Below are 10498 nucleotides of genomic sequence, written 5' to 3'. Positions count from 1 at the left end.
GTTCTGGGCACCAGGCTTCAGAAAGGACATCAAAGCTTCTGAGACAGTTCAGAGGAGATTTACGAGAATGATACCAGAGATGAGGGGTGTCAGTTCTCTGGACAGGCTGGTGAAGCTGGGATTGTTCTCCTCAGAGTAGAGACGGTTAAGGGAAGATTTAATAGAGGTGTTCAGAATCATGAAGGATTTTCATAGGGTAGAGAGGGAGAAACTGTTTCCACTGTCCTGGGGGTCAGTAACCAGAGGACACAGATTTAAAATAATTGGCCAAAGATGTCAAGGGGAGAACATAGAACATAGAACATAGAACATACAGCACAGAACAGGCCCTTCGGCCCACAATGTTGTGCCGATCCTTTGTCCTCTGTCAAGGACAATTTAATCTATACCCCATCATTCTCCTTTATCCATATACCTATCCAAAAGCCTTTTGAAAGTCCCTAAAGTTTCTGACTCAACAACTTCCCCGGGCAAGGCATTCCATGCCTCGACCACTCTCTGGGTAAAGAACCTTCCCCTGACATCCCCCTTATATCTCCCACCCTTCACCTTAAATTTATGACCCCTTGTAACGCTTTGCTCCACCCGGGGAAAAAGTTTCTGACTGTCTACCCTATCTATTCCCCTGATCATCTTATAAACCTCTATCATGTCACCCCTCATCCTTCTCCGTTCTAATGAGAAGAGGCCTAGAATGTTCAGCCTTTCCTCGTAAGACTTATTCTCCATTCCAGGCAACATCCTGGTAAATCTCCTCTGCACCCTCTCCAAGGCTTCCACATCCTTCGTAAAATGAGGCGACCAGAACTGCACACAGTACTCCAAATGAGGCCTTACCAAGGTCCTGTACAGCTGCATCATCACCTCACGGCTCTTAAATTCAATCCCTCTGCTAATGAACGCTAACACCCCATATGCCTTCTTCACAGCCCTATCCACTTGAGTTGCAACTTTCAATGATCTATGCACATAGACCCCAAGGTCTCTCTGCTCCTCCACATGCCCAAGAACCCTACCGTTAACCCAGTATTTTGCATTCATGTTTGTCCTTCCAAAATGGACGACCTCACACTTTTCAGGGTTAAACTCCATCTGCCACTTTTCAGCCCAGCACTGCAACCTATCCAAGTCCCTTTGCAGACGTCAATAGCCCTCCTCGGTATCCACAACTCCACCAACCTTTGTATCATCTGCAAATTTACTGACCCACCCTTCGACTTCCTCATCCAAGTCGTTAATAAAAATCACAAATAGGAGAGGACCCAGAACTGATCCCTGCGGCACGCCACTGGTAACTGGGCTCCAGGCTGAGTATTTACCATCTAAGACCACTCTCTGCCTTCTATCAGTTAGCCAATTCTTAATCCAACTGGCCACATTCCCCACTATCCCATGCCTCCTGACTTTCTCCATAAGTCTACCATGGGGGACCTTATCAAATGCCTTACTAAAATCCATGTACACCACATCCACTGGTTTACCCTCATCCACTTGCTTGGTCACCTGCTCAAAGAATTCAATCAGGCTTGTGAGGCAAGACCTACCCCTCACAAAACCGTGCTGACTGTCCCGAATCAAGCAGTGTCTTTCCAGATGCTCAGAAATCCTATCCCTCAGCACCTTTTCCATCAACTTGCCTACCACCGAAGTAAGACTAACTGGCCTGTAATTCCCAGGGTTGTTCCTATTCCCTTTCTTGAACAGGGGCACAACATTTGCCACCCTCCAATCACCTGGTACCACCCACGTCAGCAGAGAAGATGAAAAGATCATTGCCAGCGGCTCTGCAATTTCATCCCTTGCTTCCCATAACATCCTTGGATATACCCCGTCAGGCCCGGGAGACTTGTCTATCTACAAGTTATTCAAAAACCCCAACACATCTTCCCTCCTAACGAGCACTTCCTCGAGCTTACCAGTCTGCTTCCCACCGTCCTCTTCAGTAATACACCCCTTCTCATTCGTAAATACCGAAGAGAAGTACTCATTCAAAACCTCACTTATCTCTTCCGGCTCAACACACAGTCTCCCGCTATTGTCCTTGACCGGACCTACGGTCCCCCTCGTCATCCTCATATTTCTGACATACGCGTAAAAGGCCTTGGGGTTTTCTTTTATCCTACCCGCCAAGCATTTTTCATGCCCTCTCTTAGCTCTCCTAATCCCTTTCTTCAGATCCTTCCTGGCCATCTTGTATCCCTCCAGAGCTATGCCTGTGCCCTTTTTCCTCAACTTTATATACGCATCCTTCTTCTTCCTAACAAGACTCTCAACCTCTCTTGTCAACCACGGTTCCCTCACATGACCATCCCTTCCCTGTCTGACAGGGACATGCTTATCAATGGCCCCTACTATCTGCTCCTTGAAAAAGTTCCACATTTCGACCGTGCCCTTCCCTGCCAGCATATGCTCCCAACTTATGCTCCTCAGTTCCTGCCTGACAGCATCATATCTACCCTTCCCCCAATTGTAAACCTTGCCCTGTTGCACATACCTATCCCTCTCCATTACCACAGTGAATGCTACAGAATTGTGATCACTATCTCCAAAGTGCTCACCCACCAACAGCTCTATCACTTGCCCTGGTTCATTACCTAGTACCAAATCCAATATTGCCTCCCCTCTGGTCGGGCAGTCTACATACTGAGTCAGAAAAGCTTCCTGGACATACTGCACAAACACTACCCCATCCAAACTATTCGATCTAAAGAGTTGCCAATCAATATTTGGGAAGTTGAAATCCCCCATAATTACTACCCTGTGACTTCTGCTCCTTTCCAAAATCTGTTTCCCAATCTGCTCTTCCTCCTCCCTGCTGCTATTGGGGGGCCTATAGAAAACTCCCATCAAGGTGACTGCTCCTTTCCTGTTCCTGACCTCAACCCACAGTGCCTCAGTCGGCAGATCCTCCTCGGAGGTGAGGAGAAATCTTTTTACCCAGTAACTGATTCGGATTTGAAATGAATTGTCTGACAGGGTGGTGGAAACAGATTCAATTATAACTTTCAAAAAGGAATTGGACAAATATTTCAAAGTGAAATTCTCCAGGATTATGGGGAAATAGGCAGGGGGTTGGACTAATTGCATCTTTTTGTCAGAGAGTCAGCAGAGGCACAATGGGGCCGAATGGCCTCCTTCTGTGCTGCATGATTCTATGAACATAAGAACGAGGAGCCGGAGTCGGCAAGTGAGCCACTCGAGCCTGCTCTGCCATTCAATACAATCATGGCTGATCTCATCACGGCAGTTCTTTTTTTTAATTTCCAAAATATACTTTATTCATAAAAATCTGTAAAAATTACATTGCCAAACAGTTTCCAAACAGCACCAGAAAATACAAACATTGCAAGGGAGATCAGTTTCCTTCAATACTGTCATGAGTTTCTTCCCAACCCTTCCGTTTCACAATTGTCATGTCAATTACCGTTTTACATTTACAGCAATTGAGAATATTAACGATACAGTTCGAGGGGTTTCCCATGGATCCAGCCCCTCAGTCCAGCTTGGTGGGGGAACCTTACACTGTGGTCTTTCCCCATTGAGCCTTTGCTGCGGCTGCCCCAAGCTTTAGTGCGTCCCTCAGCACGTCGTCCTGGACCTTGGAATGTGCCAGTCTGCAACATTCGGTGGTGGACAACTCTTTGCGCTGGAAGACCAGCAAGTTTCGGGCAGACCAAAGGGCGTCTTTCACCGAATTGATAGTCCTCCAGCAGCAGTTGATGTTTGTCTCGGTGTGCGTCCCTGGGAACAGCCCGCAGAGCACAGACTCCTGTGTTACAGAGCTGCTTGGGATGAACCTTGACAAAACCCACTGCATCTCTTTCCACACCTGCTTTGCAAAGGCACATTCCAGGAGGAGGTGTGCGACCGTCTCTTCACCACCACAGCCAACGCGGGGGCACTGTGCGGAGGGGGAGAGACTTCGGGTGTGCAAGAAGGATCTGACGGGGAGGGCCCTTCTGACCACCAGCCAAGCTACGTCTTGGTGCTTGTTTGAAAGTTCTGGTGATGAGGCATTCCGCCAAATGACTTTGACGGTCTGCTCGGGGAACCATCCGACAGGATCCACCGTTTCCTTTACCCGTAGGGCCTTGAGGACATTCCGTGCAGACCACTGCCTGATGGACCGCTGGTCGAAGGTGTTTTCCCGCAGAAACTGCTCCACGAAGGATAGGTGGTACGGCACGGCCTAACTGCATGGAGCGTTCCGCGGCAATGTGACCAGGCCCATCCTTCGCAACACCAGGGACAGATAGAACCTCAGCACGTAGTGACACTTGGAGTTTGCGTACTGGGGATCTACACACAGCTTGATGCAGCCGCACACGAAGGTGGTCATCAGGATGAGGGCCACGTTGGGTGCATTTTTCCCGCCCTTGTCCAGAGATTTGAACATCGTGTCCCTCCGGACCCGGTCCATTTTAGATCCCCAGACGAAGCTGAAAATGGCTCGGGTGACTGCCACGGCGCAGGAGTGGGGTATGGGCCAGACCTGCGCCACGTAGAGCAACAACGTGAGTGCCTCGCACCTGATGACCAGGTTCTTACCCACAATGGAGAGAGATCGCTGCCCCCACATGCCCAACTTTTGTCGTACCTTGGCTACTCGCTCCTCCCATGTTTTGGTGCACGCCCCGGCACTTCCGAACCATATCCCCAGCACCTTCAGGTAATCTGACCTGACGGTGAAGGGGACAAAGGATCGGTCAGCCCAGTTCCCAAAGAACATGGCCTCGCTCTTGCCGTGGTTAACTTTGGCTCCCGAGGCCAGTTCGAACTGGTCGCAGATGCTCATCAGTCTGCGCACGGACAGCGGATCCGAGCAGAAGACGGCGACGTCATCCATGTACAGGGAGGTTTTGACCTGAGTGCCTCCGCTGCCTGGGATTGTCACCCCTCTTATGCTCGCATCCTTCCTAATAGACTCAGCAAAGGGTTCAATACAGCAAACAAACAAGACCGGGGACAGAGGACAGCCCTGTCTGACTCCAGATTTGATTGGGAAACTTTCAGATTCCCACCCGTTGATTGAGACTGCGCGACTGATGTTTGTGTAGAGCAGTTGGATCCAATTGCAGATTCCCTCCCCAAACCCCATTTTGGAAAGCACGTCCATCATGTAGGTGTGCGATATCCTGTCAAAAGCCTTCTCCTGGTCCAGGCTGATGAGGCAGGTGTCCACCCTCCTGTCCCGTACGTAGGCGATCGTATCCCTGAGTAGCGCGAGACTATCAGAGATCTTCCTGCCGGTTACAGTACAGGTCTGATCGGGGTGAATCACCAACTCCAGAGCAGACTTGACTCGACTGGCTATGACTTTGGACAGAATCTTGTAATCAACATTAAGCAGTGAGATGGGCCGCCAATTTCTGATTTCTGCCCTCTCCCCCTTCTGCTTGTAAATGAGGGTGATGATGCCTTTTCTCATGGATTCTGACATGCTGCCGGCCAGGAGCATACTCTCGTATACTTCCAGCAGGTCCGAGCCGAGCCAGTCCCACAGGGCCGAGTACAACTCGACCGGTAAGCCGTCGCTCCCGGGGGTTTTACTCGTCTAGAAAGACTCGACGGCCTTTGTCAGCTCGTCCAGAGTTAGCGGCTTGTCCAGTCTCTCCCTCCTGCTATCATCTAGGACCTCTGTGATAGATGACAGGAAGGACTGGGAGGCTCTGCTGTCTGTGGGCTTCGCGTCATACAGCCCAGCATAAAAGGATTTGCTGATCCTTAGGATGTCGGACTGCGAAGACGTTACCGAGCCATATTCTTCCTTCAGGCTGCTGATAACAGAGCTCTCTCTGTGTACCTTTTGGAAGAAGTAATGCTAGCACGTCTCATCCTGCTCGATGGAGCGGACTCATAACCGGAAGATGATCTTGGAGGCCTCCTTGGCAAAGAGCGAGGCCTGCTGGCTCTTCACCTCTTGGAGGTCCTCCTTGACCTCGACCCCCATTGACTGCAACCGGAGTAGATTTTGCATAATTTTCTGGAGTCGGGACAGTTCCCTCTGTCTCTCTCTCGCCTTCTGAACACCTTTGTGGATGAAGAACCTCTTGATGTTCTCCTTAATCGCTTCCCACCAGTGAACTGGAGACTCAAAGAGGGGTTTCACGGTCCTCCAACCTTTGTAATCCCTTTTGAGTTCCTCAACGTTTTCTGGGGTCAGCAGTGTCGCATTGAGCTTCCACGTCCCTCTGCCAACCCGCTGGTCGTCCTGCAAGTGACAGTCGGCCAGTAAGAGGCAGTGGTCGGAGAAGAACACCGGCTTGACGTCGGTGGATCCGACCGTGACAGCACGGGACACAAACAGGAAGTCAATCCTGGAACGGGCAGACCCGTCCGATCTTGACCATGTGTATCTGCGCTGCGCTCCGTCTGCAGGTTTGCTGAAGACGTCGTGCAGTTTGGCATCCTTAACTGTTTCTATTAGGAATCTGGACGAAGCGTCCAGTTTGCTGTCGTCACTGCCGGATGGTCCAGCCGCATCGATGATGCAGTTGAAGTCACCGCCTAGGATGACCGGCCTGGACGTCGCCAGCAGCAGTGGGAGCTGCTGGAAGACGGTCAGCCGCTCGCTGCGTTGTACCGGGGCGTACACGTTGATCAACCGGAGCGGAGCGTTGTTGTACATCACGTCTGCTACGAGGAGGCGGCCGCCCACCACCTCCTTAACTTCGGAGATGGTGAAGTTACCTCCCCGCAGCAAAATACCCAGGCCGGAGGAACGGCAGTCATTACCCCCCGACCAGATCGATGGCCCGTGGGACCACCATCGCGACCACTGCCTGTAGGTGCTGAGGTGTGGTATTCCACACTCCTGCAGAAACAGTAGGTCAGCTTTGACCTTGGCAAGGTAATCCAAGGTTGAAACACATCGCGTAGTAGATTTAATGCTACGCACATTAATGGAAGCAATTCTTGCACCCATTTTTTACGAAAAATTAGTTGTTGCTTCCCATACCATTTGTCCTCGCTAGTCCCAGTCCTTCCCCTTCGGGATGTTCCTGCATACCCATCGTGTGCGCAAGCAGTTTCACGTTGGTTGGGCTCAAAAACCCCTCCTGATTTTTCATGCGGGGTTTGTGCCGCTCGGGTGACATCGGGGGGGGTCTTGTAGGCAGAGAGGATTGGGTTGTCCTCAGCTGCTTCCATCTGTTCCTCCTCGAAAACATCACAGCTCCCGGTCTCCAGGAGCTCAGGTGCGCCAGACGTGTCTTTGCTCCCGGTGTCGCAGAGCTGAGATGCGTTGGCCACTTCGTTACGTGTGGGGCATTGGGGTTGGGGCACGCCGGGCCCCTCACAGCTACCAGTGCCCGGGGGCTGGGATGCTTTATCATCCATCTCGGAGTTCTGCCGCCTCTTTTGAAGGGGCTGTCGTTCCAGCATTTCCCCGTCCAGTGAAGAGGAGTTGTTGCAGTCTGATTCAGAAGAGAGCCTCCTCTTGCCACTGGTTTGGGTGGTGGCTTTGGGATGTTTTTTCTTTGTGGTTTTCCTTTGGACCACTTGCCACTGACATGTTTGTCCATCTGCTGCCTCCTCCTCCATCGATTCTGTCTGTGGAGGAGGGGTTTCCGGGCGCTGGGTAGGTGCTGGGTCGTTGGTTTCAGCTGCCTCCCCTTCCTTCTCAGGTTGAAGTTCCTCACTGCGGAGAAAGCTGCTGGTCTCCTTTCGAACAGCGGACGCCTTGGTCGAACCTTCTCCCGGCCTATCCTTGGACCTTGCCGCCTGAGCATAGCTGAGGCAACGTTTGGGGCAGGTCTTGTAGAGATGGCCTGCCGCACCGCACAAGTTGCAACACTTAGTCTGCTTACAGTCCTTGGTCTGATGGCCTTCCTCCTTGCAGTTCTTGCAAACAACCGTGCTGCAGTTGGCTGCCATGTGACCAGATTTACCACAGGTGCGGCAAACTCTGGGCTGCCCAGCGTAGACCAAGAAGCCTCGACTTCCCCCGATAGCGAAGCTGGAGGGAGGGTGGATGATGGCTCCACTGGCATCTCCCTTCAAGGTCACCTTGACCTGCCGCTTGCTGGTCCAGATCCCAAAGGGGTCCTTGACATTAGTGCTGCTGCCGTCCACCTCGATGTACCTGGCGAGAAAGGTGAGTACATCCACCACCGGAACATGGGGGTTGTAGAGGTGAATCGTCACCACCCGGTCCCGTTGTGACGGAAGCGTGAAGAGCGGCTCCGCTGTGACGATCGACAGTGGCGCCCGGTCCCCTTTCTCCTTGAACGCCTTCAGGAACTTGATGCATCCCGCCACGTTCCGGAACGTCACGTCTAAGTATCCACTGCTGGGGAAATCCTGGAGGCAGAAGACGTCCGTCGCTTGAAATCCGCAGCAATCGAAGAGAATTTTCTTGATGAAGAAGGTGCGATCGACTGGTGCATCTCCTTCCTGTCCTTCACGACCACCCGAACGGTGTTGCGCACTCCCTGGCCCGAAGTTCGAAAATTGGTTATAGCCATTTTACTCAAAGCTTCCCCAGGATCAAAAGGCAATGATCATGTTCTCTTCTCAATCAAATAAGCACTGATAAGAACAGATACTACACTTGATCTGAGCCAAAAGGCCGAGAAGCGGCAGTTCATGTTTCTTGCCATTAGATGTCACTTCACTCCAATACAGTGAAGTTTGCAAATCTGAGAAAGACACAACAGGAAATAATTGTTCGCATTATAGTGAATGTGTGGGATTTAGAAATACTTGGAGTGGAGACGAGTTATTACTTGTCTGCTCGATCCCCATAGCCCTGTAAAATTATTTCCTTCAAGTGCCCATTCAAATTCCTTTTGTAATCCTCGATTGTCTCCATTTCCACCGCCCTCGTGGGCAGCGATTTACAGATCATCACCAATCAGTGTAAGAAAGTTCTTGCGCACATTCCCCCTGTACCTCCTGTCCAAAACCTTCAATCTGTGTCCCCTAGTCCTTGTACCAATAGTTAACGGGAACAATGTTTCCTTGCCAACTTATTTAAAACTGTCATAGCCGAAAACACATCTATCAATTCTCCCCTCACTCTCCTTTGATGCAGGTAGAACAACCCTAGCTTTTCCAACCCAACCTTGTAACTAAAATCCTCCATCCCTGGATCCATTCTGGTGAATTTCCTCTGCGTCCTCTCAAGGACGCTCACATTCTTTCTTAAGTGTGGTAAGCAAAACTGGAAGCAACACTCCAACTGGGGCCGAACCAGAGCTTTATAATGGTTCAGCATAACTTCCCTGCTTTGTACTCAATGCCTCTTTTTTTCAAGCCCAAGATCCCATATGCTTTGCTAACCACTCTCGCAATATGTCTTGCCACCTTCAAAGATTGATGCACATGAACCCCAAGTCCCTCTATTCCAACACACACTTTAGAACTGTGCCATTAAGTAAATATTGCCTCTCCCTATTCCTTATGCCAAAATACATCACCTCACACTTGTCACTATTAAATTCCATCTGCCACCTGTCTGCCCATTCTGCTAGCCTATCATTGTCCTGTTGCAGGCAGTTCATATCATCCTCACTGTTTGCCACTCCTCAAAGTTTGTTGTCATCGGGATATTTTGAGATTTTACTCAATATTCCAAGATCCAAGTCATTTATCTTTAGCAAAAAAAGCAGTGGTTCTAGCACTGACCCTTGGGGAACACCACTGTCGACTATCCTCCAGTCTGACAAAGAATCATTTAATAAGACTCGCTGTTTTCTGTCCTTAAACCAATTTTCTATCCAATTGGACACTGACCCTCCTATACCACGAACCTCAATTTTGTAAACCCCACTATCATGTGGTACCTTGTCAAACGCTTCCTTAAAATCCATATAAACAACATCCACTGCATTCCCTTTAGCAAGCTGCTCTGTTAGTTCATCAAAAAATGCAGTTAGATTAGTCAAGCATGAACTCCCATTTATAAATCCATGCTCACTCTCCTTAATTAACTCAAACCTCTCCAAGTGACTGTTGATTTTTTACCCTGATTATTCTTTCTAAAACCTTACCCACCGCTGCTGTTAATCTAACTAGCCTGTAGTTACCCGGACTGTCCTTACACCCTTTCTTGAATAAGGGTGTGGCATTTGCCACTGTTTAATCCTCTGGCACCTCCCCCGTATCCAGGGAAGATTGGAAGATTATAGCAAGCCCTTCCGTTATCTGCATCCGCATTTATTTTCGCAACCTGGGATGTGAGCCATCCGGACCAGGTGATTTATCTTCCCTAAGCACAGCCAGCCTTTTTAGTACCTCCCTCTCCTAATTTGTACTCTCTCCATTGCCTCTACTTTCTTCACTTCAACTGATATTTTGTCAAATTCAACTTCCTTAGTGATCACTGATGCAAAGTACTCATTAAGTAGATTAACATTGCCCTGCACCTCCAAGCTTATATTATCCTTTTTGTCCCTAATAGGCCCGACTCAACCTCTTACTACCCACTTATCATTTACATGCTGCTCGAAGATTTTTGGGTTTCCTTTCATGTTGACTGCCAGTCTATTCTCATAGA

At 49.8% G+C, this 10498-nt stretch overlaps 1 pseudogene; it reads right to left on the bottom strand.

Annotated features, from left to right (window-relative positions):
* Positions 1–8472: 8472 nt before the first annotated feature.
* Positions 8473–8581, bottom strand: LOC137345355 (U2 spliceosomal RNA; annotated as a pseudogene).
* Between the last annotated feature and the right edge of the window lie 1917 nt (positions 8582–10498).

The sequence above is a fragment of the Heterodontus francisci genome, chromosome 28, assembly GCF_036365525.1.
Source record: "Heterodontus francisci isolate sHetFra1 chromosome 28, sHetFra1.hap1, whole genome shotgun sequence".
NCBI classification, from domain to species: Eukaryota; Metazoa; Chordata; class Chondrichthyes; order Heterodontiformes; family Heterodontidae; genus Heterodontus; species Heterodontus francisci.
This window is presented reverse-complemented; position numbering and strand designations above follow the sequence as displayed.